Source organism: Dreissena polymorpha, chromosome 8 (assembly GCF_020536995.1).
Source record: "Dreissena polymorpha isolate Duluth1 chromosome 8, UMN_Dpol_1.0, whole genome shotgun sequence".
Taxonomy (NCBI): Eukaryota; Metazoa; Mollusca; class Bivalvia; order Myida; family Dreissenidae; genus Dreissena; species Dreissena polymorpha.
In genome coordinates this window covers 66,350,800-66,373,112 of record NC_068362.1, presented here as the reverse complement: position 1 = coordinate 66,373,112, position 22,313 = coordinate 66,350,800, and the positions used below count along the sequence as shown (strand labels likewise).

The following is a 22,313-nucleotide window of genomic DNA, read 5'->3' as shown; positions in this document are numbered from 1 at the left end:
TGAAGTTCAACAACAGTAGGTGATTTTTTATATTGAATTTATGAGCGGGCAAAAGTCTTCTCTATTTAGAAATGGTGACCTTGACTGTTGACATCGATCGTTCATTATTTTGAGAGGCAGCAAAGGTTTGTTTTCAAAATTGTGTTGTTTTTTTGCAGTTTCAGCGTATACTATCAATACGTACCTTCCCGAAATATCCGAAAGAACGTACAAATATGTTTTCTATATAATGCAACAGTGACCTAGACCTTGGTCTCAACTTTCCCTAGCCCAGAATATAAAGTATATATGTAGGATGTAGCAGTGTAATGTTAATTACTTAATTTTAATTCAAGTTATTAAGCAGAAACAATTCCTCTATTGGTCATAATCGGGACATTGTCCTCATGGTAGGTATGTATATAAAGTATTTATGTATGATGTTTCAATTCAATAGCTCCATTCGTTATTGATTTGTTTTGCAATTCTTAGTTAATGTGGCATTGGGAAAATTCGCGATCTCAAATGAAGTTCTGATTCAACATAACTATGTTTGCCATTTCTTGATAAAATCTTAATTCGGTCTCCATTAATAATTCCGAAACAATGTGTCTATGTTACAGTTATCTTGACCTATTCATTATGCAAGCATTTGGTGTCACTACAGTAGCTCTATTTATTATCGAGCTATTCATATAAAGGCATTTTCATAATATGATTAATAAACGTGAACTTTTACTATGACCCCATCCACCATATGGGTAACCCAAAGCTAGCTTGTTTGTATATTCGGAATGCCTGCATGAATGAGTATTATGTTAACTCAAATACCCGCTCCTTATAAAATCTATAGAGAATCATTTCACCTGTCGATAATACCCGAAAGGAGAGTTAGACAGTATATATAGATAGATAGAATCCATTCAATTTCCGCCTAAATACGCAATGAAATATATCTAAGCAAACGTATAAATAATTAGAATAATTAATCTGAAATACCTAAATGTATGCCAGACAACATATGCAGTACAGGTCCGTTAACGAGACACGAGTTCCTACAAGTGGCGAATAAGCACACGATATCGTGGTGATGGGTGATGGGTGGCTATTGTCGGTAAATTGTAATGGCAAATTTGATATTATTATTATTAAATTAGAATCCTTAATTGTATATGACGTTGTTACTTGGCGATTTCGACGACGTTATTATTATGTATAATTCTGGTGGCTGATTAAAGCTTATAATTACAATGCTCGTTATTAATTAATCAACAAGAGACATAAGAGCAAACAGGTCACATTTATTATGAAAAAAATTATTGTGGACATACAAAGTATGATGGTCTCTTTTATAAATTGAGGACACGGATTTTATAATTTAAAGCTCACGAATAGATTATGAAGTTACACAACATTTAGGGTAAATCTACGATGTCTACATTATCCAGGTGGTGTGTAACCTATCGAAACGTTTTAAGGTCGAAAAACATTTCTCGAAACTGAACTAAATCTTTGTCTTCGTATAAAAGGTCAGGCCGTGAAAAACAAAACTATAATATCTGCAAGGGTTAAAAGCCACAAACCGATTTCTGGGAAAATAACACAAACCGGAAATCAGCTAAGTAACGCGAGGTTAAGTTGTATAACGACCGTGCGTGACAGTTGGCGTGGAGTCTAGAATGGATCCTTTTATTTTGCTATATAGGATACCACTAAAGTTGGCCGTAAAAAGGCGGCCTCACCGCAAAGTAGTCGTATTTCCAAGATGTCTGTCAAGTCTGTCAAAGAATGCTGAATGGAACGAATGTTTCTCGACGGTCCAGAATGGGCTAAAGACTAAATAAAATTATAAGAGTGAAGCGAATTGTCGTCAATTGAATTGGAACTAAAAACTGTTGCGAAAATTCAGGTAGGCTAAAAATAAAAAGTCGTTTAAAAGCTGATGGATCTTTCTATTATAAATGTTTTCATGTCATTTTAAATACATAATATTGATGAATCAAAGCAACACAAATTGGTTATAAAATGTAATAAATTAAAGATTAAGGCACAGGGATGCCTTGTGGTCAAAGTTCTTTGCTGAAGGCCTGTATGTTAAAAGGTAAAGCTATGTTTTGCACGGTCACACGCGAACCCCCATTTTGGCGTGAATATATTAAAACAGAGTGACTGAGTCTGCAGTTAATTACTTATAGCCACACAACTTATTTGACATAGTAAATTTAATTATAAATAATAAACATATTTTATCTATGCAAATTAGAATATATATGGTGGTTACAAGGTAGAAATCCATTTTGTTTGTGGTTAAAAACTTCAAAATAATTGCATTTGTCAAAATGGACGTGTACAATTTACATATAGAGCAGTTCATTGTTATTGTTTTGATTTTTGCACATGCGCAATGCACTGGTAGGCAAAAGCATGGGTTAAAGTAGCGCAAAACATATGGATAACGACACTTGTTTAGTAAATGAATCGAAAAGAAGGTCCTAAAAAAACAACACCTAAATAATATTTCAAAAATATAATATTTAGTGCAAAAAGAATTTATTAATACATTTATTTGCATCTTAAAACAATGCGTCATAAGTATCAAAGTAAAGATTGTCTGAAGACTGAAAGACCGGCAATTTGACACAACAAAGAGCTCTATAATGTATTAGCGGTATTATTTTTTGCATAAAAGCTTCAATAAATTACAATAAACATACATCTAATTATAAAATAATAATTATCAATGGCATGAGTACGCTAGTTTGATAAAAATGAGTGATAGAAAGTGTAAGGGGTGCTTTGAAAATTATGTACTTCAAAGCCCTATTAAAAGCGAAGTGCATGACGGTATTTACATGTAATTTTAATTTTGATGGGTTTTGTACAGAGAATGACACTATTGAGGAAAATTAACAAACAGCTGAAAAACACAACTTTACATGATGCGAATTGAACTGTGTATTCATGTATATTGAAAACTTGTTACTAGTAGTATGCGTGACACATATTTAACATTTTAACACACATATATCTATATACATATTGTTTTATTATTATTTTTTGAAAACATTATTTACCCCCGTTGGTGTTAAGCGTAATTTCTTGTTTTTATGATGTCGTTCGTGCATTGCTGTAACATTAAATCATCTTACAGAATCATTCAGAACTAGAAATGGCGCGGCAGAGGCCGACGCGTATCCCCACGCCGAATGTTTGACCTAGATGTGCCCCAGGGTTGGTAATGGGGCCATGCATAGCTGAGATTGACCGTATTGTCATAAGAGAAGTTCATCATCAATTAGAAGTGAATTGGTGTAGAAATGAAGAAGTTATAGTAAAAGGCAATTTTGGGTGGGTGTGACTATATGTGGGCAGGGCGCCCCAGGGTTGGTAATTGTGCCATGCATAGTTGAGATTGACCGTATTGTCATAAGAGAAGTTCAGTATCAATTTGAAGTGAATCGGTGTAGAAATGAAGAAATTATAGTAAAAGGCAATTTTGGGCGGGTGTGGTCTATGTGGGCGGGGCCCCAGGGTTGGTAATGGGGCCATGCATAGTTGAGATTGACCGTATTGTCATAAGAGAGGTTCAGTATCAATTTGAAGTGAATCGGTGTAGAAATGAAGAAATTATAGTAAAAGGCAATTTTGGGTGGGTGTGGTCTATGTGGGCGGGGCGCCCCAGGGTTGGTAATGGGGCCATGCATAGTTGAGATTGACTGTATTGTCATAAGAGAAGTTCAATATCAATTTGAAGTGAATCGGTGTAGAAATGAAGAAATTATAGTAAAGGCAATTTTGGGTGGGTGTGGTCTATGTGGGCGGGGCCCCAGGGTTGGTTATGGGGCCATGCATAGTTGAGATTGACCCTAATGTCATAAGAGAAGTTCAGTATCAATTTGAAGTGAATCCGTGTAGAAATGAAAAAATTATAGTAAATGGAATTTTTTGGTGGGTGTGGCCTATGTGGGGGGGCGCCCCAGAGTTAGGATTGGGGCAATGCATAGTTGAGATTGACCCTAATGTCATAACAAAAGTTCAATATCAATTTGAAGTGAATCCGTGTAGAAATGAAAAAATTATAGTAAATGGAAATTTTTGGTGGGTGTGGCCTATGTGGGCGGGGCGCCCCAGGGTTGGGAATGGGGCCATGCATGGTTGAGATTGACCGTATTGTCATAAGAGAGGTCCAGTATCAATTTGAAGTGAATCGGTGTAGAAATAAAGAAGTAAATGTAAAATAACCTAAAAAAATGAGTGATAATTTCTGACGCGGCCCCACCCCAACCGCTATAACTTTTGACCCAGGGGTCAGATCAAAATTCCAAATAGTGCAGGGTCGCACATATGCTCATAGCTACCATGTGTGTAAGTTTCAAGGTTCTAGTGCTTTTAGTGTAGGAGGAGATAGTGGCCAGGACGGACAGACAGACAGACAGACGGACGGACGGACAGACGGCGGAGATAACCACAATATCCCCACCTTTTTTTCAAAAAGCGTGGGGATAATGATGTGGTTTTAATTAACTGATACCCGCTAAATACGTTAAATGTTTTCTACGTAAATTATATACTTATTGAATACTTTATTTTTTATAAATGAAACGGGCTAATATCTTTACTAATTACAATTTCTGATAATCCATATTGGACATGACTTTTAATTTGTACAATATGTAACATATCTAATTTAAACAACTGTTAAGTATTTCAGCGGTAAATAATTTAACCAAATGACTGCTTAATACTACCAGAAAGAGAAGACATGGTGGTATCCTCAATTGTGTTGAATGCCCAGACTGTCATCTGCCACCAAGTGTGGTTTACACCATGTTGTTAGTGAAGTCTGGACAATATTTGATAAAAACGCGATAATAGGTTTATGCAGAACTATAACACAGTAATACAAAGGCTAACATGATTTTAAGATTGATGCAAACAATGAAATGACAAATTTGGCATTTAATTTAATTAAATGTTTATTTAATGTGTCAACGTGTTAGTTTTCCCAGACAAATACCATTTTAGTTAATTTTTATATGTTGTTTATTTGGAATTGATCTATTTATTGCTTGTTTTCAATCTGTGTTTCAGTAAAGTAGAACAACTTGTTGGCATGTTCAAAAATAAAATCGTGTAAATATGAACGATCATGCTCTATTTCTTCCCATTGATTGTGTCTTTCTTTTGCCTACCAATGTAGTCCGGATGTAAACATGCAGGTGCGGGTGACGTCACACGTGAACTGGTCTATAGAAATCCTACTTTCTGTTTTAAAAGCAGTATCGTTTGAAAATTAATAAATTACTTGCTAACTAGGCTATAGATTTAATGACAATTTTGCACACTTTAAAATTGCATCTATATGTATTGATTAACATGTATTTCATTTCAAGGTGTGCTTTAAAGCCACACATCTTGAAATGAAATACATGGCATAGTAAATTTAAGTATAAATAAGAAACATATTTTATCTATGCCAATTAGAATATATCTGGTGGTAACAAGGTAGAAATCCGTCTCTTTTGCGCTTTGAAACTTAACAATAATCGCGTTTGTCGAAAAATGGACGTATACGTCTAGAAATCCTACTTTCGGTTTTAAAAGCGGTGCCGGTTGAAAAATAATAAATTACTTGTTAACTAGGCTATATATTTAATTTTATCTATCTCAATAAGAATATATCTATTGGTTACAAAGTAGAAATCCGTCTTTTTTGCGCTTTAAAACTTAAAAATAATCGTGTTTGACGAAACGGACGTACACGTAAAGAAATTATACTTTCGGTTTTGAAATTAAACAGAATAAAAATTTACTTGCTAACTAGGCTATAGATTGAAGGACAATTTTGCACACTTTTAAATTGCATCTATATGTATTGATCAACATGTGCTTAATTTCAAGGTGTGTGGCTTTAAATGAAATCATACTTCAGTAGGGTGATAAGAAAAAAACAGTATCTTGGTGACCGCTTTCAGTCAATATTCCAGTGACGTTGTGGAAGATGTGTTGTTAACACCAAAAATTTGGAATTTTAGAGTTAAAAAAATAGATTAATATGAACTGTTATCAGATAAGGCATCATAGTTAATTCGGCCCAAAATGTATACATTGGCAGTAGGTCTACTAGCCTTAAATCTACAAGTATTTTCCCTGTATTGAATTGATCTATTCAGTTAATAATACTGTTACTGCAGATTCATGAACTCTGATAAAAACAAATACTAAATTAAAACCACCTGTGGAACTCAGATGTACCGAAATTTAATAAAATAATCAAATATATGAATTGTTGTGATAGTCAGCATGTGCATATCATTTATTATAACTTTAGGTAATCTAACATTAATTTATGAATTTGTAATAATAATAAGTAAAAAAAGACAAGAGACTGCAAAGATAAGTTAATTGCAATTAATGACTTTTACATTATGTATGTATGTATGTATTTATTTTGACCTTGCGGTCAAGGATAACCCATGAAAGTGCAAGCACTTATTTCCAATGGGGTCCTTTGGTTTTTGCTGAAGAGACAGCAAGCAGAAGAGACAGTATTGGGATACAAGGAATCCGGGTGCGATACCCTAGCTCTTTGCGAATAGATACCTTGGTTCTTTTACGTGCTCAGTGTATAGCACCGATACACGCGAGAATTACCTGGGTTTCATACCAGTACATCTCTAGTTAGGTGGGAAACACTTGAAGCATTTCTGATATTTCCAGTGCCCCGGCCGGGATTTGAACCGGGGACCTTTGGAATGGTAGACCAGAGTGTTACCACTTGACCACCCTTGATAAATAGATTAATCATCATCTGGAGTAGTTTAAGAAATACTGTTAATGATCCATTATGAGATATTGTGAATGGTTATTTTCTGTGGTGGTGTGTTAACATCTTTAACTGAAATAACTGATATCATTTTCTTCTGAAACACTAAGCGATCCATGATAAAACTTTCATGGAATGTTCCGTGCTCAGGTGTTGAACTGTTCTTTTTTCAAAGCGAAAGCATTGCATATCATTCATTAGTTATGTTAGCAAGTCAACCAGAGTGATAACAGCAAAAAATCGTCTCTGAAACAATGTGACTTATAGCTTATATATTTAGCTTAAAACATCATCTTGTTATCCACTGTGGTGTCTGTAAATGTTATTTTAATCATATACATGTATTATCTGACCTGAAACAACGTTGGTGCTCAGAAATCTTAATTAGCAGCCAATTGTTTTGATTTTAACCAAAATAAACAAACAGTGACAATTGAAAACATTTTCAATGAAACCACAAGGCCAAGAGATGTAGATTAATAAGCAGTATCATGTTTAATTAAAATATCCTTCAAAATTGCTCCACACTTTCATGTATGTTGAACAGGTTTGAACAGCTTTGACCTTTCCATTGTATTTTATTCATGTGACACCGTGTATGTTGAAGAGCCCCTTTGTTTGTTTGTTTTTTAAAGTGATGCAACTTAGTAATGGATTTTCTGGTTTTAATTTGCAGATTGTTGAGCAAGGCGTTCATGCCAGAAGGTTTACATCCAATATTGCCCAGGGGGACAGTAATTAGAACAATTTATTTAAGTTTGTGTGGACACAGAGGCTTGAATGTAGAAATCAAAGAGTGGACATGCGTATAAAATATCGCCAACAGACCATGGACGGATAAAGAGAAAAATCTACTATTGTGATTGAAAGTTGAAAATAAACAGCAAAAAAACTTCAAATAGAAATTTAAACATACAAGAAGTAGGACCTTGACCATGCCTCAACAACATCAGGATCAAGAAGTCAAACATGCAATATTAATTCACATGCTTGTAGCTAATAGCACACGAGCATTAGCAAGTGAAGGAGAGAAACAATAACTAATGACCATAAAATTCTATATTGATACTTATCAAAATTGGATCCATTCTGAACAACTCCAAGAGTCTAGCCAGCTCTATTGATACTTAAAAATTGGATCCAATCTGGAAATTGTAAGAGTCTAGCCAGCTCTATTGATACTAACCAAAATTGGATCCATTCTGGAGACTTTCAAGTGTGTAGCCAGCTCTATTGATATTGACCAAAACTCGATCCATTCTGGACATTTGCAAGAGTGTATCCAGTCCTGTTGAAATTGACTGAGTTTTGATCCATTCTGGACATTTTCAAGAGTGAAGCCAGCTCTATTGTTACTTACTAAAATTGGATCAATTGTGGACACTTTCAAGACTCTAGCTAGCTCTATTGATACTTACCAAAATTTGATCCATTCGGGACAATTTTAAGAGTCAAGCCAGCTGTATTGGTACTCACCAAAATTGGATCCATTCTTGACAACTTCAAGACTCTAACTAGCTCTCTTGATACTTACCAAAATTTGATCTATTCTATACAAATTCAAGAGTCTAGCCAGCTCTATTGATACTTACCAAAATTGGATCCATTCTGGACAATTTCAAGAGTCTAGCAAGCTCTATTGATACTTACAGAAAATGGATCCAATCTAGACAATTTCAAGAGTCAAGCCAGCTCTCTTGATACTTACCAAATTGGATCCACTCTGGACAATTTCAAGAGTCTAGCCAGCTCTATTGATAATTTCCAAAATTGGATCCATTCTTAACAATTTCAAGAGTCGTACTGTGTAGCGTAATTGCACATTGTTCGTTGATATCACACAGTAATAACCAACAAAGTTCATTTCTGATTTCTTTGCGTTTTATTTCTGCTTATTAACACAACACAACGTTTCCAAAATGTTTGTCAAATACAAGATACATGCGAAGCCCGCAATGGGCCCATCCCGCGAAAGCCAGCAATAATGCGACTTGTATGTTCGGCCGTTTAAGTAAGACTCTCCTTCATACAACGCAGATGCCAATTTATACAATAATGGACAAATAAATTGGGTGACGGCTGTCTGGATGATTGACTTTAACATGAGTTGAATTACCTGATACGGGATGGCTTTATGTGTGACTTACATATCTTGTGCATATATATGCCAATAATTAAGCGAGACCACGTTTGTTTAACTGTCACCTGTCATTTAACATGAAAATATACACAAATTAACAGTGCGCATGTGCTTACCATAGACATAACTAATTAGTGAACCCAGCCATGGGCAATAACTTGGTGCATTTTTCTCGTCTAATTTGACGATGACATATGATGCCCATTTATGCATTTCTTCATGAAGACAGATATTATGTATTCAGTTACACCGAACAAGGAATATACATGAAATACACCAATTATGCGACACACCTCATTTTCATTAAAGAAAGATTTTATATTTTTTGATTTAAAATCTTTAGAAAGATCAAACCCTGAATGACAAGAGTCTTACAATATTATGTATCAATGTTAAATGACGTTGATCGATTGTCCACGTAACACTACAGGCGTTGTTTGACTAGTGACCTCCTGTGCTGTCCATTCGAAGTAGGTATTGCCCGGGTTGAATATGCACCTGTTGCTGTCAAGTAGATGTCTTGGTTTTTTGTTTTCTGTCTATGTTGATTCATGGGTGATGTTATCTACCATTGCTGTCGTGAAGAAGCTCTATATATCGCCAAGCTGTGTAGGCAAATCGCACGTGGTCGGTTGCACTCATCTGCGTATCAAGGTTCACATCGAGGCTGGATATGTCATCGTGGTTTCTGTTGTTTTTGTCGCTGAACCAGCCGTCATCACGTCGTTGTTTCTGTTGTTGAATCCATCGTGATGTTGTCTCTGGATATGGTGTTGATGCGTACCGCGTTGCTTATAAATTGTGACGTCTGTTAAAACCTTTGTGATCGCATTGTTGTTTCTGTTGTTGTTGATTGTACTTTTGTTCTTGGTTCCAGCGTCTTCATTTCTCTCGGGACATTAAGATCTTCTATTGGCCATAATGCTCACGAGGTATTAACTATAGCAGTGTTCTCCTTGATGTCTTAGGCCTCGGAAGTATCATTCCAAATGCGTTATCTACGCACGTCAAACAGTTGAACGGCTGCATCTACTCTATAGTGTTTAACGTCACAAGTAATGTGTCCAGTGTTGCGTCACTTGTTGTCCTTCGAAATCTTCTGGCGTTGGTCTTCTTTTAGCGATAGAACCAGGTATTCACTTTGAGAGTAAACGCCGTGATGTTCCATTCTAATTATGTTGTTTGTTTCTTCTATTGGTTGTGGAAGGCGTTGTCTCGCGAAGTCGCTCTTCTTCGGCGTTGTCTTCAAATCTCGATATTTTTATCTGCGTCGTGGTGATACAAGTATCAGTTGTTCAAAATCATGGCAAACATTTATAAATATCCCCTTAGTTATTGTTAAATATCGTCATGACAACTTACTGTGATATCTTATTCAAAAAAAATAATTCTTTACAACGAAAAATATAAGTCAATTCCTCAAAACATACTTCGGATAAGTACATGACAGTTTGACATCTGACAAGCCATTTACTTATATGACCTGTGTACCGCCTTAGGCATAATCATTTTACGCACGTGCAGCCATTAAATCTTTGACAGGCGCGCGCCACTTTATTGACCTAGAGTAATGGGTAATGATAGACGTACCTATTCATATCATGGTTTCAAAAACCTCATCTTTATCACTATAGTTTTGCCGTTGGGCATAGATTTATTGACATGCTTGACCTGTGCACTTGTAAAAATGCGCAAATATGACAAGGCAGACTTTTATATATATGCATTCATAATATAAGAACACGTATCGGTATACTTCAAAATTCAGGTCTTTGCTCCTAATCGAACTACTCAAATAATTCTTATGCGACATCGCATCTTCTGTCCATAGCGTAATTTGCTTCGATGGCACATGGATAGATTCTCTTACTCATGAGGACGCTAAGGTTATCAGAACCTCGGGCTCGGTATGTCCGAACGCTGATCAGTCAGCCGTGCTCATAAAATATAATTGTAACCCTTAAACAATTATATTAGAAATTTAATGCGTACATATCGTTATATTTTAACTGCGCTATACGCGTCAGATCGCATTAAATTCTTACTTAAAATTACTCAAGACCTTCAATATTACCGATATCCTTCATATATTTGCAATCAACACAATGACGTATATACATATTTACATAATATTTTTTTTTTTTTGTCTGCCTTATTCATATTCGCAATCAACATTATTTTTCTTATTTCCTATTTTCTTTCTTTTACAATTCGGAAAACTATTTTAAAATTTTCCAATAATTTTATCTATTCGTCCTCTTTAATTTTCTTTATCATTCTAATAAACAAAACCCGCCTTATTTTCTTTATTAAAATAATAAACAAAACTGTCTTAAATAATCTAAATTCCTACATTCTTAATTCTGCCAATGTAAAATACTAGGTAAATTCTTTGAATATTTGTATCATTTCCGAGTTTTTTTCTATTATATTTATAAATAAAACCACCGCCAAAGTTTCTTTATTAAAATAATAAACAAAACTATATAAGATATTATTATTTCCTTGTACGTTTTAATTAAATGGAACTTTACAAAAAATACCAACAATTTAAAATGGATTTGTGCGCAAAAAAACGCACGTTCGTATACAATCTATATTATAATCATACACAATTTATTCAAAATTCTTTAAATATTCTCAATATTTGTTCGCCTCTAATTTCATTATTTCTATAACTCAGAAAATTCTGTAAATTTAAATTACTTTCTTTTTTATTTATTTTATTCTTAATTTCCCGATATTTTAGAAAAACTACAGATCAATGAAAAACTGTATGATTTTGATACTTGTAAAATTTGTTCGTACATAATTTATTATCAACAATATTATTTTTAACATCTAACTACATAAAATTCTTTAAAACAATTCTTAAAAATTTCGTTGTCATGACGCCTTTTACTTCCATTTTCTACTTTATAAATTTTGAAATTCCCTCTCCAAGTTTGCCATAATTGTTTTAAACAACTGACCTGAATTCATGTCGCGTTGTGGTTGTGATGTTTTCATTTTTTCGGCACGTGATCGCACTTGTGATCGTACTTCGGTCGTATCCATGGTACACGGCTCCATAAAATGTACTGTGTAGCGTAATTGCACATTGTTCGTTGATATCACACAGTAATAACCAACAAAGTTCATTTCTGATTTCTTTGCGTTTTATTTCTGCTTATTAACACAACACAACGTTTCCAAAATGTTTGTCAAATACAAGATACATGCGAAGCCCGCAATGGGCCCATCCCGCGAAAGCCAGCAATAATGCGACTTGTATGTTCGGCCGTTTAAGTAAGACTCTCCTTCATACAACGCAGATGCCAATTTATACAATAATGGACAAATAAATTGGGTGACGGCTGTCTGGATGATTGACTTTAACATGAGTTGAATTACCTGATACGGGATGGCTTTATGTGTGACTTACATATCTTGTGCATATATATGCCAATAATTAAGCGAGACCACGTTTGTTTAACTGTCACCTGTCATTTAACATGAAAATATACACAAATTAACAGTGCGCATGTGCTTACCATAGACATAACTAATTAGTGAACCCAGCCATGGGCAATAACTTGGTGCATTTTTCTCGTCTAATTTGACGATGACATATGATGCCCATTTATGCATTTCTTCATGAAGACAGATATTATGTATTCAGTTACACCGAACAAGGAATATACATGAAATACACCAATTATGCGACACAGCCAGCTCTATTGATACTTACCAAAATATGATCCATTTTGGACAATTTCAAGAGTATAGCCAGCTCTATTGATATTGACCAACATTGGATCCATTCTGGACAATTTCAAGAGTCTAGCCAGCTCTATTGATACTGACCGAAACTGGATCAATTCTGGAAATTTGCAAGAGTGTATCCAGTCCTGTTGAAATTGACCGAATTTGGATCCATTCTGGACATTTTCAAGAGTGTACCCAGCACTATTGTTACTTGCCAAAATTGGATCCATTATATACAATTTCAAGAGTCTAGCGTGCACTATTGATCCAATCTGGACATTTTCAAGCGTTTAGTCAGCCTTGTTGATACTGACCGAATTCGGATTCATTCTGTAAATTGTCAAAATATTTTTGATTGATCATATAATGTCCCTGGGATGAAAATAAGCCACACCTTTTTGCTTTTTATTAAAGGGGCCTTTTCAGGTTTTGGTAAATTGTCAAAATTGTTTCAGATTTTTATGTCCCCCACCACTATAGTGGTTTATAAAATTATAAATCGTTGCAATGCAAAACGATTGAATAATATGGAAAGTTCTGTTGTCGTTGTTATATTTTGTGAAACTACGAGAATTGCTTATATAAAGTATAAAATACCGTCCACATTGTATGACCACAAATGACCGAGTGGTCAAAGCAGTAGACTTTTACTCCAGTACTCCAGTTGTCAGAGGTTCTATCCCTGTTGAGGGTTCAACCAAGATTTGATTTTCAATTTGTGTCTAGTTATACACTGGGGACCATGGCGTTTTCCTTATATGCATGTTATAAAAATTATTATTATCCTAGACCTAAACAACAAAGATAAGGAGCCTGCAATTGAGGTTGCATCTGAATATTGTATGGTATTTGTTTGAACGACACAGGCCCTCTGGGACCTATTTAAAAAAACATTCTTGATCCATTTTTCATCTTTAACAACTTTTATAATTTTTCTCAGTACATACTCCGGTTTGACTTGAAACATACAGACTAGTGAAAATAATAAGTACTGCCATAATTACCATGGAAATGTGTTGTTGTTTTTTGGTTAAAGGCCAATGTGCAGACTTACTACTAAATGATGAAACAATGATGTAATGTTACTGTTTTAAATTTTAGAAAGTATGTGTTTTTATATTCTTAGCATTTTTATTTATTTTTCATGTAAAATATACACTTTTGAAAAATGGTGTTTTATAACTGTTAAGTTAAATACACAGGTATTTCAGTTTGGTTATGTAGCGGGGTTTGTGTATTGACACAAGGGGTTATAGTTGCCAACTTTTATTAAGCCCCCCTTTGAAGAAGAGGGGGTATATTGTTTTGCACATGTCGGTCCGTTGGTTCGTCCACCAGATGGTTTCCGGATGAGAACACTTAGGCCTAGGATCATGAAACTTCATAGGAACATTGATCATGACTGGCAGATGACCCATATTGATTTTCAGGTCACTAAGTCAAAGGTCATGGGCACAGTGACTCGAAATAGTAAAATGGTTTTCGGATGATAACTCAAGAATGCTTACGCCTAGGATCATGAAACTTCATATGTACATTGATCATGACTGGCAAATGACCCTTTCGATTTTCAGGTCACTCGGTCAAAGGTCAAGGTCACAGTGACTCGAAACAGTAAAATGGTTTCCGGATGATAACTCAAGAATGCTTTCGCCTAGTTTTAATTATATAATTGATAATGGTATGAAATATAATAACATAAAGTATTATAAGTATTATCATAAATTATAAATCAGATAATTGATAAATACAATATCATTCAAATAATATAATGATTACAATTTTAACAAGTATACAAGTAAATACACTTAAAATAATAAAATAACTCACCAGTAACCATATGAAGAAAGAAACTAAAGATAGTAGGTTTAAGCAAATGAAAAATGCTTGTACCTCTTGCAAGGTTTAGTAACGAAATTAATCAAATGTTTCAGATATATAAAACCATAAATTGTATCTGAAATCAGCTCACCTAAAAAGCATTCTCCATTATTAATATACGGAAGCTCACTCATTCATCACACTGAATCTCTCTTGATTGGATAAGTAGTTATAATTATTTATATAACTGGTGTTTTGTTTTGTTTTCATTGTGTTTCCTTTTTGCTGTTTGCTTTCTCTGAGAAATTTGCATCTTGATTTTTTAGCTCATCTATTTTTTGAAAAAAAAATTATGAGCTATTGTCATCACCTTGGCATCGGCGTCGGCGTCAGGTTAAGTTTTGCGTTTAGGTCCACTTTTCTCAGAGAGTATCAATGCTATTGCATTCAAACTTGGTACACTTACTTACTATCATGAGGGGACTGGGCAGGCAAAGTAAGATAACTCTGGCGTGCATTTTGACTGAATTATGTGCCCTTTTTATACTTAGAAAATTGAAAATTTTGGTTAAGTTTTGTGTTTAGGTCCATTTTATTCCTTAAGTATCAAAGCTATTGCTTTCATACTTGAAACACTTACTATCATAAGGGTACTGTGCAGGCAAAGTAATGTAACTCTGACTGGCATTTTGACAGAATTATGTGCCCTTTTTATACTTAGAAAATTGAAAATTTGGTTATGTTTTGTGTTTAGGTCCACTTTATTCCTACAGTATCAAAGCTATTGCTTTCATACTTGGAACACTCGCAAACTATCATAAGGGTACAGTAAAAGGACAAGTTGCATAACTCTGGATGTCATTTTTACGGAATTATGGCCCTTTTTTGACTTAGTAACTTTGAATATATGGTTAAATTTTGTGTTTCGATCCACTTTACTTCTTAAGTATCAAGGCTATTGCTTTCAAACTTCAAATACTTTCATGCTATCATGAGGTTACTGTACCTGGCAAGTTGAATTTTACCTTGACCTTTGAATAACCTTGACTCTCAAGGTCAAATTATTAAATTTTGCTAAAATTGCCATAACTTCTTTATTTATGATTAGATTTGATTGATACTTTGACAAAACTACTCTTACCTGACATACCACAATAGACTCCACCCAAACCATCGCCTGTGCCCTCCCCCCCCCCCGAATCCCCCCCTATTTTTTTTATTTTTTTAAGATCATCTCACAAATGACCACCACACCCTCACACTATACCCCCCCCACCCCACCCCCTCCCCAATTTTTTTTTTTTTAACGGTTAAAAAACAAAACTATTTATTTTGATTATTTTATGTTTGAAATACCGTCCAACCATCGCACTCAAGAATCCCCCCAGCCCCCCTCCCCCCCTCAGAATCCCCCCCCCTAATTTTTTTTTTTTTTTTTTTTTTCAGATCATCTCACAAATTACCACCACACCCTCACACTATACCCCCCACCTCACCCCCCCATTTTTTTTTAAACGATTAAAAAACACAAATATTTATTTTTATTATTTTATGTTTGAAATACCGTCCAACCATCGCACCCAAGAATCCCCCACAGCCCCCCTCCCCCCACCCCCACCCGAATCCCCCCCCCCCTAATTCTTTTTTTTTTTTTTTTTTTTTTTTTTTCAGATCATCTCACAAATTACCACCACACCCTCACACTATACCTCCCCCCCCCCATTTTTTTTTAAACGGTTAAAAAACAAATATTTATTTTTATTATTTTATGTTTGAAATACCGTCTAACCATCGCACCCAACAGGCCTTGACACTAACTTTTTTGACAGGGTACCCGGAGGGAACCCTACTTTCAACTTTTGGTGGCCCTCACCAAAACCTAGGGAGTCCTCTTGTTTCAACACACAGCTTCTCTCGGCGTAAGGGCAAATAAGTACAAGAAGCATACTAGTACACATTTTTATTTCCTATATTCAATTCTGTTGCCATTTAAAGCAGACCCATTAAAAGCTCATAACTTTGTCTTGTAAACTTTTGATTTCATGTATTTCATCAATATCATCAGCATCATCATCCCTGTCATAATCATCTTCAGCATTATCATGTTCAGCATTGCCCTTCGCCGCCAGAACTTAGCGTTTCGGAAGTTCTTATTATAAACTTTTAAGAAATAAAAGGTAATTACGCGCATTCAGGGGTTTCACTGGCTCAACAAAACTTGTTGCAACTTTTTCGCGCCGTGAAAACTGTCGATTATTCCAACCTTATTAATAAGAACAATCATTTAAAGAAACCTTACTACATTAATGTGATTGCCTATATTATCACTTTAAAAAGTATATTATTACATAAAAAACAATAAGTACCTTCATAAGTCATACCTTCATAAGTCTTAATAAGCTTTATTTGTATATAAATACCATTTTTTTCAACTTGATTAACAACACAGATAACCAAAATAATATAACAATGTTAACTTCAATGTATTAAACAGTATGCTGCCTAAATGTTTCAAAATTATTTATTTAAACATAGGATCACACCAATTTACATCATTTGAAAGTGAAAAAGAAATATAAAACATCAGAAAATAAATCATCTCACTTAATTTGTTAAACAGTTATATATGGTCATTTGGACATGTCATACATCAGCTTCTGTTATTAAAACGTTTTCTGTTAGTGGTGGATGATTTCCAGGATCAATTAAATTATAGTTGTTCACGCCTATTTCCTGACAGTAAGGCCCAGACAATAACCAACATCTTTTCTTGTTGCCTGAAATAACATAAAGCATTTTTTTTTACAAACTATCAACAACAAACAAACACATACATGTCACTATCTTTAAATGTCCGAATTTTAACATATCCGAAATATAGTACACCAAGTGAACGATATACTTTTTATTTCAGAAATTGTTGGTATCTTAATCAAATTATATCCTTCCAAGGTCATTATAATAATGGAACTATTAAACAGAAATGCTCACAAATACCTGTAGAAAAAAGTGTATACCGGCATGTGTTTTTGTGGAGAAATTAAATGCTTTTGCCAGCCCGATCGCCTATGGTTTTGATTAAAGAAATAGAGGCCCTAATAATTATTATAATTACTGATCGTCGTGACAGTTTGTCCCAATGTTACTTTTTTGGGGGCTCAATATCATAAAGGAGCCATTAATAATCCGATAATCCGATAATAACCCCCATAAAACTTGGCAGTAAAAACACCGTTTGTAACACTTACACGCTTCAGTGATTTCAATATACTCTCTGCACTGTAGGTCGCTTACATCGTCGAAAATCAATATTTACAACTTACAGACGCTGGCCGCTAATGCTCAGTCGCGTGCTTTCGATTCGCAGTACATTTTCGGATAAGATTTTACCGATGTTTTTTTATACGCCGCTCTTAAAAAATTGGAGGCACTTTTAAAAATTCAAATGGTCAATCAAGACAAAGTGGTTTTATAAATTTAGGGTTCCCGGAGGACCACCCAGCTTGAAGGAACTGGTGGTCCTCGCCAAAATCTGGGGGCCTCGGGTCCCCGGACCACCGTTAGTGTCGAGGCCTGCCCAAGAATCCCCCCCCACCCCCCACCCCCCAAATTTTTGTTTTTCCTTTTTTTCGCATTTTTGGAAGATATTGTAATAAATGTCCACACCCCCACACAATGCACCCCTCTTCACTCCACCCCTCCCTCCTTTGTGATTGAAAATGAGAGTCCCTTCAACTTTAAAAAGAAAATAGATGAGCGGTCTGCACCCGAAAGGCGGTGCTCTTGTTTCATTTGCTTAATTGGGTTTGCATTCTGATGCTTTTTTTGCTTTTGCTTTCTTTGAGCTTAACAGTATGTATATATAATACTAGTGACACTACAACAGTTTGCTGTTGTTGTCTTATTTCGTTCATTTCATTTGATATCTTGATGAAGAACTTGTAGTACTGTATGTATATTGCATTAATCAATGCTTCTTTGCTCATCATTTGCCTTTGAAGCTCTGAAATAGTGCTAGTTACACATGCAGGATAATCATTTCAGCATTAGTATTGTATTATTTTGCTTTTATAATTATATTTTATTTTTTATTCATCAGTGTTGTATTGTGTTGCTTATATTGAATGAAATTTGCTGATCATTTTCCTTCAAATCTGGTTTGAGGTGATAATTTCCTTTAAGCCCTTTTTATTTTGTGGCACTATTGTGTTCTATTTTCTCTGTAAGCATTTTCTTTTTATGGTACCTTAGGCCCCTTCCTTGTGTCAACATCAACAATCTTTTAAACAGCTCTTAATTTTGAATGTATAGTACTGATATTATATTTCTGCTTACATTTGAATAATGTCATATAGGAATACTGCTTTAATTGTGTTTTTATTGTGCTTTATTAGAATAAATATTTCTTATGTATGCCATGTATTATTGATGTGTTGCAATTTGCTACTGCTTGTTAGTTTGGTAAACAGCTATACACAGTGTTTGTTATATACATGTTATTTCATACTGACAATAAATTCGTTTTGATGTGATTTGATTAAGGATGAGTCTTTGTGAATACCCTGTTACATACTCCCTCTGTAGAGAAAAACTGCTACTGAGATTTAATTTCTTTTGTATACCCTAAACACAACAATTTAAATAAATTAATTTATTTTATGCTTTCCGGTGGTTTATAGAGAAATATCAGTGAAATAAAAGTGGTATTTCACTGTTTCAAACAGTGAAACATAACAGTGAAAAATATCGTTATTTTTCACTGTTTCAGTTAGATACTGGAACTACTTCCCCAATAACCCCATGGTGAGCCTCAATTGCAATTTTCATTCAAGGGAGACTAGTCTACTTGAACCTGAAATACACATTTACCTCCCTTAAACATAATTATTTCGTCTGCTGCTTAACTCTTTAACAACAATGGATGAATTGGAAAACAATGAAATAAATCTTCTTTTCTCAAATATCTTTGACTTTGATGACTTTTTTAATGAAATGAATGAACAAGATGATGACAGCGCTTCAAAATCACAAGAAATAACATCAGCAGCACCAACAGCAGGAGCAGCAACATCAGCCCCACATCCACTGGTAACAGCATCAACACAGGAAGAAAAAGAACAAAACCAAACATCAACACCAACAAGGAATTTCAGATCTGTAAGTGTGGATAGCTTTCTGCTTGAAAACGAAAATTTAAATACAAAAAAGAAAACCGACAATGACATCAGACTTTTCAAAACTTTCCTAAAAAGTCACAAAAATGAGGCAAGAAATATTGAAAATATACCTCCTCATGAATTGAACCCTCTGGTCTGCGAGTTTTTGTTGGGTGTGACTAAAAAAGATGGATCAGAGTATGAACCCACATCTTTGAGGGCATTTTTAAGCTCAATCGACAGGCATTTAAGGCACATGAACTACAAGCACTCTTTGATAAATGACCCTGAATTTGCCAAAGTGAGGGAAGTATTAAAAAGTAAACAAAAAGCTCTGAAAAAAGAAGGTTATGGAAATAAACCGCATCAAGCCCAGGCATTAACAAATGAACATATTGAAGCTATGTACGCAGCTAAAACTCTGGGAGAATCAAGCCCAAGAGCTCTATTACACTCACTGTGGCTTATATGTACAACCCATTTTGGGATGAGAACCGGCAAGGAAATTCACACCCTATGCTGGGGTGATGTCAGCCTTGGAATCGATTTTGAAACTGGTGAAGAATTCATCACCTTCGACACTGAGCGTCAGACAAAAACCCGTACTGGTGAAAATCCTAGGGATATAAGGTGATTTTCCTACTTTAATATATTTGTACACAAATCTGAATTGATAATTTTTTATTTATATAAAAACTGGTACTGTTTATAAAATATTTAAATGGAATTTTTCTTTAGTAAAAATAATACAAACATGGAGGATATGTGTTGGTTAAGGTAGAATATCGATTTTATTTCACGATTGATCATAGAAATTATTATTTTTACGAGTGGCGAAGCCACAATTGAAAATATATATTTTCTATTATCACAAGTGAATTTATAGACCTTTTTTTACAATATAATTCTTATTTGTATTATTAATATACAGTAGACTTCACTTTTGTTGGAATAGTATTTAATTTAAACAAAACATTTAATGCAACACACATTTTAACTATTCATAGGAAAGTCAAGCCACGGGCATATGCAGTTCCCGAACAACCTGACAGAGATCCGGTGCATCTCTACAAGCTATATGCCGACAAACGCCCTGTTGACATGATGACAGAAGACAGCCCCTTCTTCTTAACTCCTGGCAACAAGACACAGCAATGCTGGTTCAGGAAGTCTGCCATGGGAATAAACAAGCTATACAGCATAATGACCGAGATGAAAACAGATGCTGGTATTCAAGAGCCAAGAATCACCCCATACAGGTCAAAACCCCATATTATATACACTACTTTCATAACAAGACTAAAATATATAATAAAAATCACTTACCTCCCATTTATTAAGTAGGTGTTGTTTGTCCAATTTACATGCTACAACACTCAAAATTTTAATTCATAAAATCTCCTGTACTCGACTAGTACTATTCCTCTACTTTCCGGTTCCATTACATCCAGTACTTGACAGACCACCATGTATTTATTGAAGTGTTTCAAGAGCACACAAAACAATTACAACTTATATCTTATGTAATATGTCATGTGTACCGTTGAATATCGATTTTATTTTTACCATAGAAATAAACTTTTTTCAGTGCAAGAAAGCACTTGATTCAGAAGCTGAATGACGAGAATGTTCCTGCTCATCAAATAATACAGATTTCAGGGCACAGAAATATTAACAGCTTAAATAATTACAGCAGTTTGAACAAGGAACAGTCAAAAAATATTTCAAAAATACTTTCTCATTCAAACCAGTCAGTTGAAAAGCACAACCGCACAGCCACTGCCACTGCGTCAGCCACACCTGCATCAAGTGATTTTCCGATGGCCCGAGGATTTTTTGTCAACTCACATTTCCAGGGCAATGTAACATTTAATTTTCACAACTCTGAATCTTACATGGGCCTTTCCCAGACACAGAACGTAGTCAATCACCAGAGGCAATCTCCATCCCGTACACCGGCGGTAACCGCAGATTCCCCTGTACAGCGACACTACAAGCGAATCCGTCTTATTGCAGAGAGTGACAGTGATTGATATCGAAACCATTTAGCACAAAAACACTGTTGAAATATGTTTGCGTTCCTAGTTTAATCCAGTTATGTGTTATTAATCCAGCAAGTCGTAAAAGTGTTGTTCAACATGGCGAGCACTTTCGTAACTTTGAGATCAGTTGAATACACAAATTACTACGCCAGTATATGCAACACTATTAATTTCATAATAATTTAAATTAAACTATTGTTTGTAATAATATTGAATGTATAAAGTATGAAAAAGATATATGTTGAATAAAACATTGATTTTAATAGTAATACACTTTTTACAGATGTGAACTATTTTCTTGTGTAGTAAGTTCTTTGTGCGTTCTAAAAATTGAGGCACCCCACGGGGAAACTTAATGAGGCAAATTCGGAAAATTAACAAAACTACAAAAATAAGCATAAAATAAAAAGAAAATTTGTTGGTTTCGGTAGCATATCGAATTTAATTCACTCGTGATCATAGAAAAAAATATTTTCACTCGTGGCTACGCCACTCGTGAAAATATAAATTTCTATGATCACTCGTGAATTAAATTCGATATGCTACCGAAACCAACAAATATCCTCTATATATATTTAAATAATACAATAACGAAAAAAAAC

The 22,313-nt window shown here is 34.7% G+C and overlaps 1 long non-coding RNA gene across 1 annotated transcript; it reads left to right on the top strand.

The window, feature by feature from the left end:
* Window positions 1–1,646: 1,646 nt before the first annotated feature.
* Window positions 1,647–9,048, top strand: LOC127841748 (uncharacterized). The gene is made up of 2 exons (XR_008031306.1): window positions 1,647–1,888; window positions 7,482–9,048. It is a non-coding gene; the product is annotated as an uncharacterized LOC127841748 (long non-coding RNA).
* The last annotated feature ends 13,265 nt before the right edge of the window (window positions 9,049–22,313 follow it).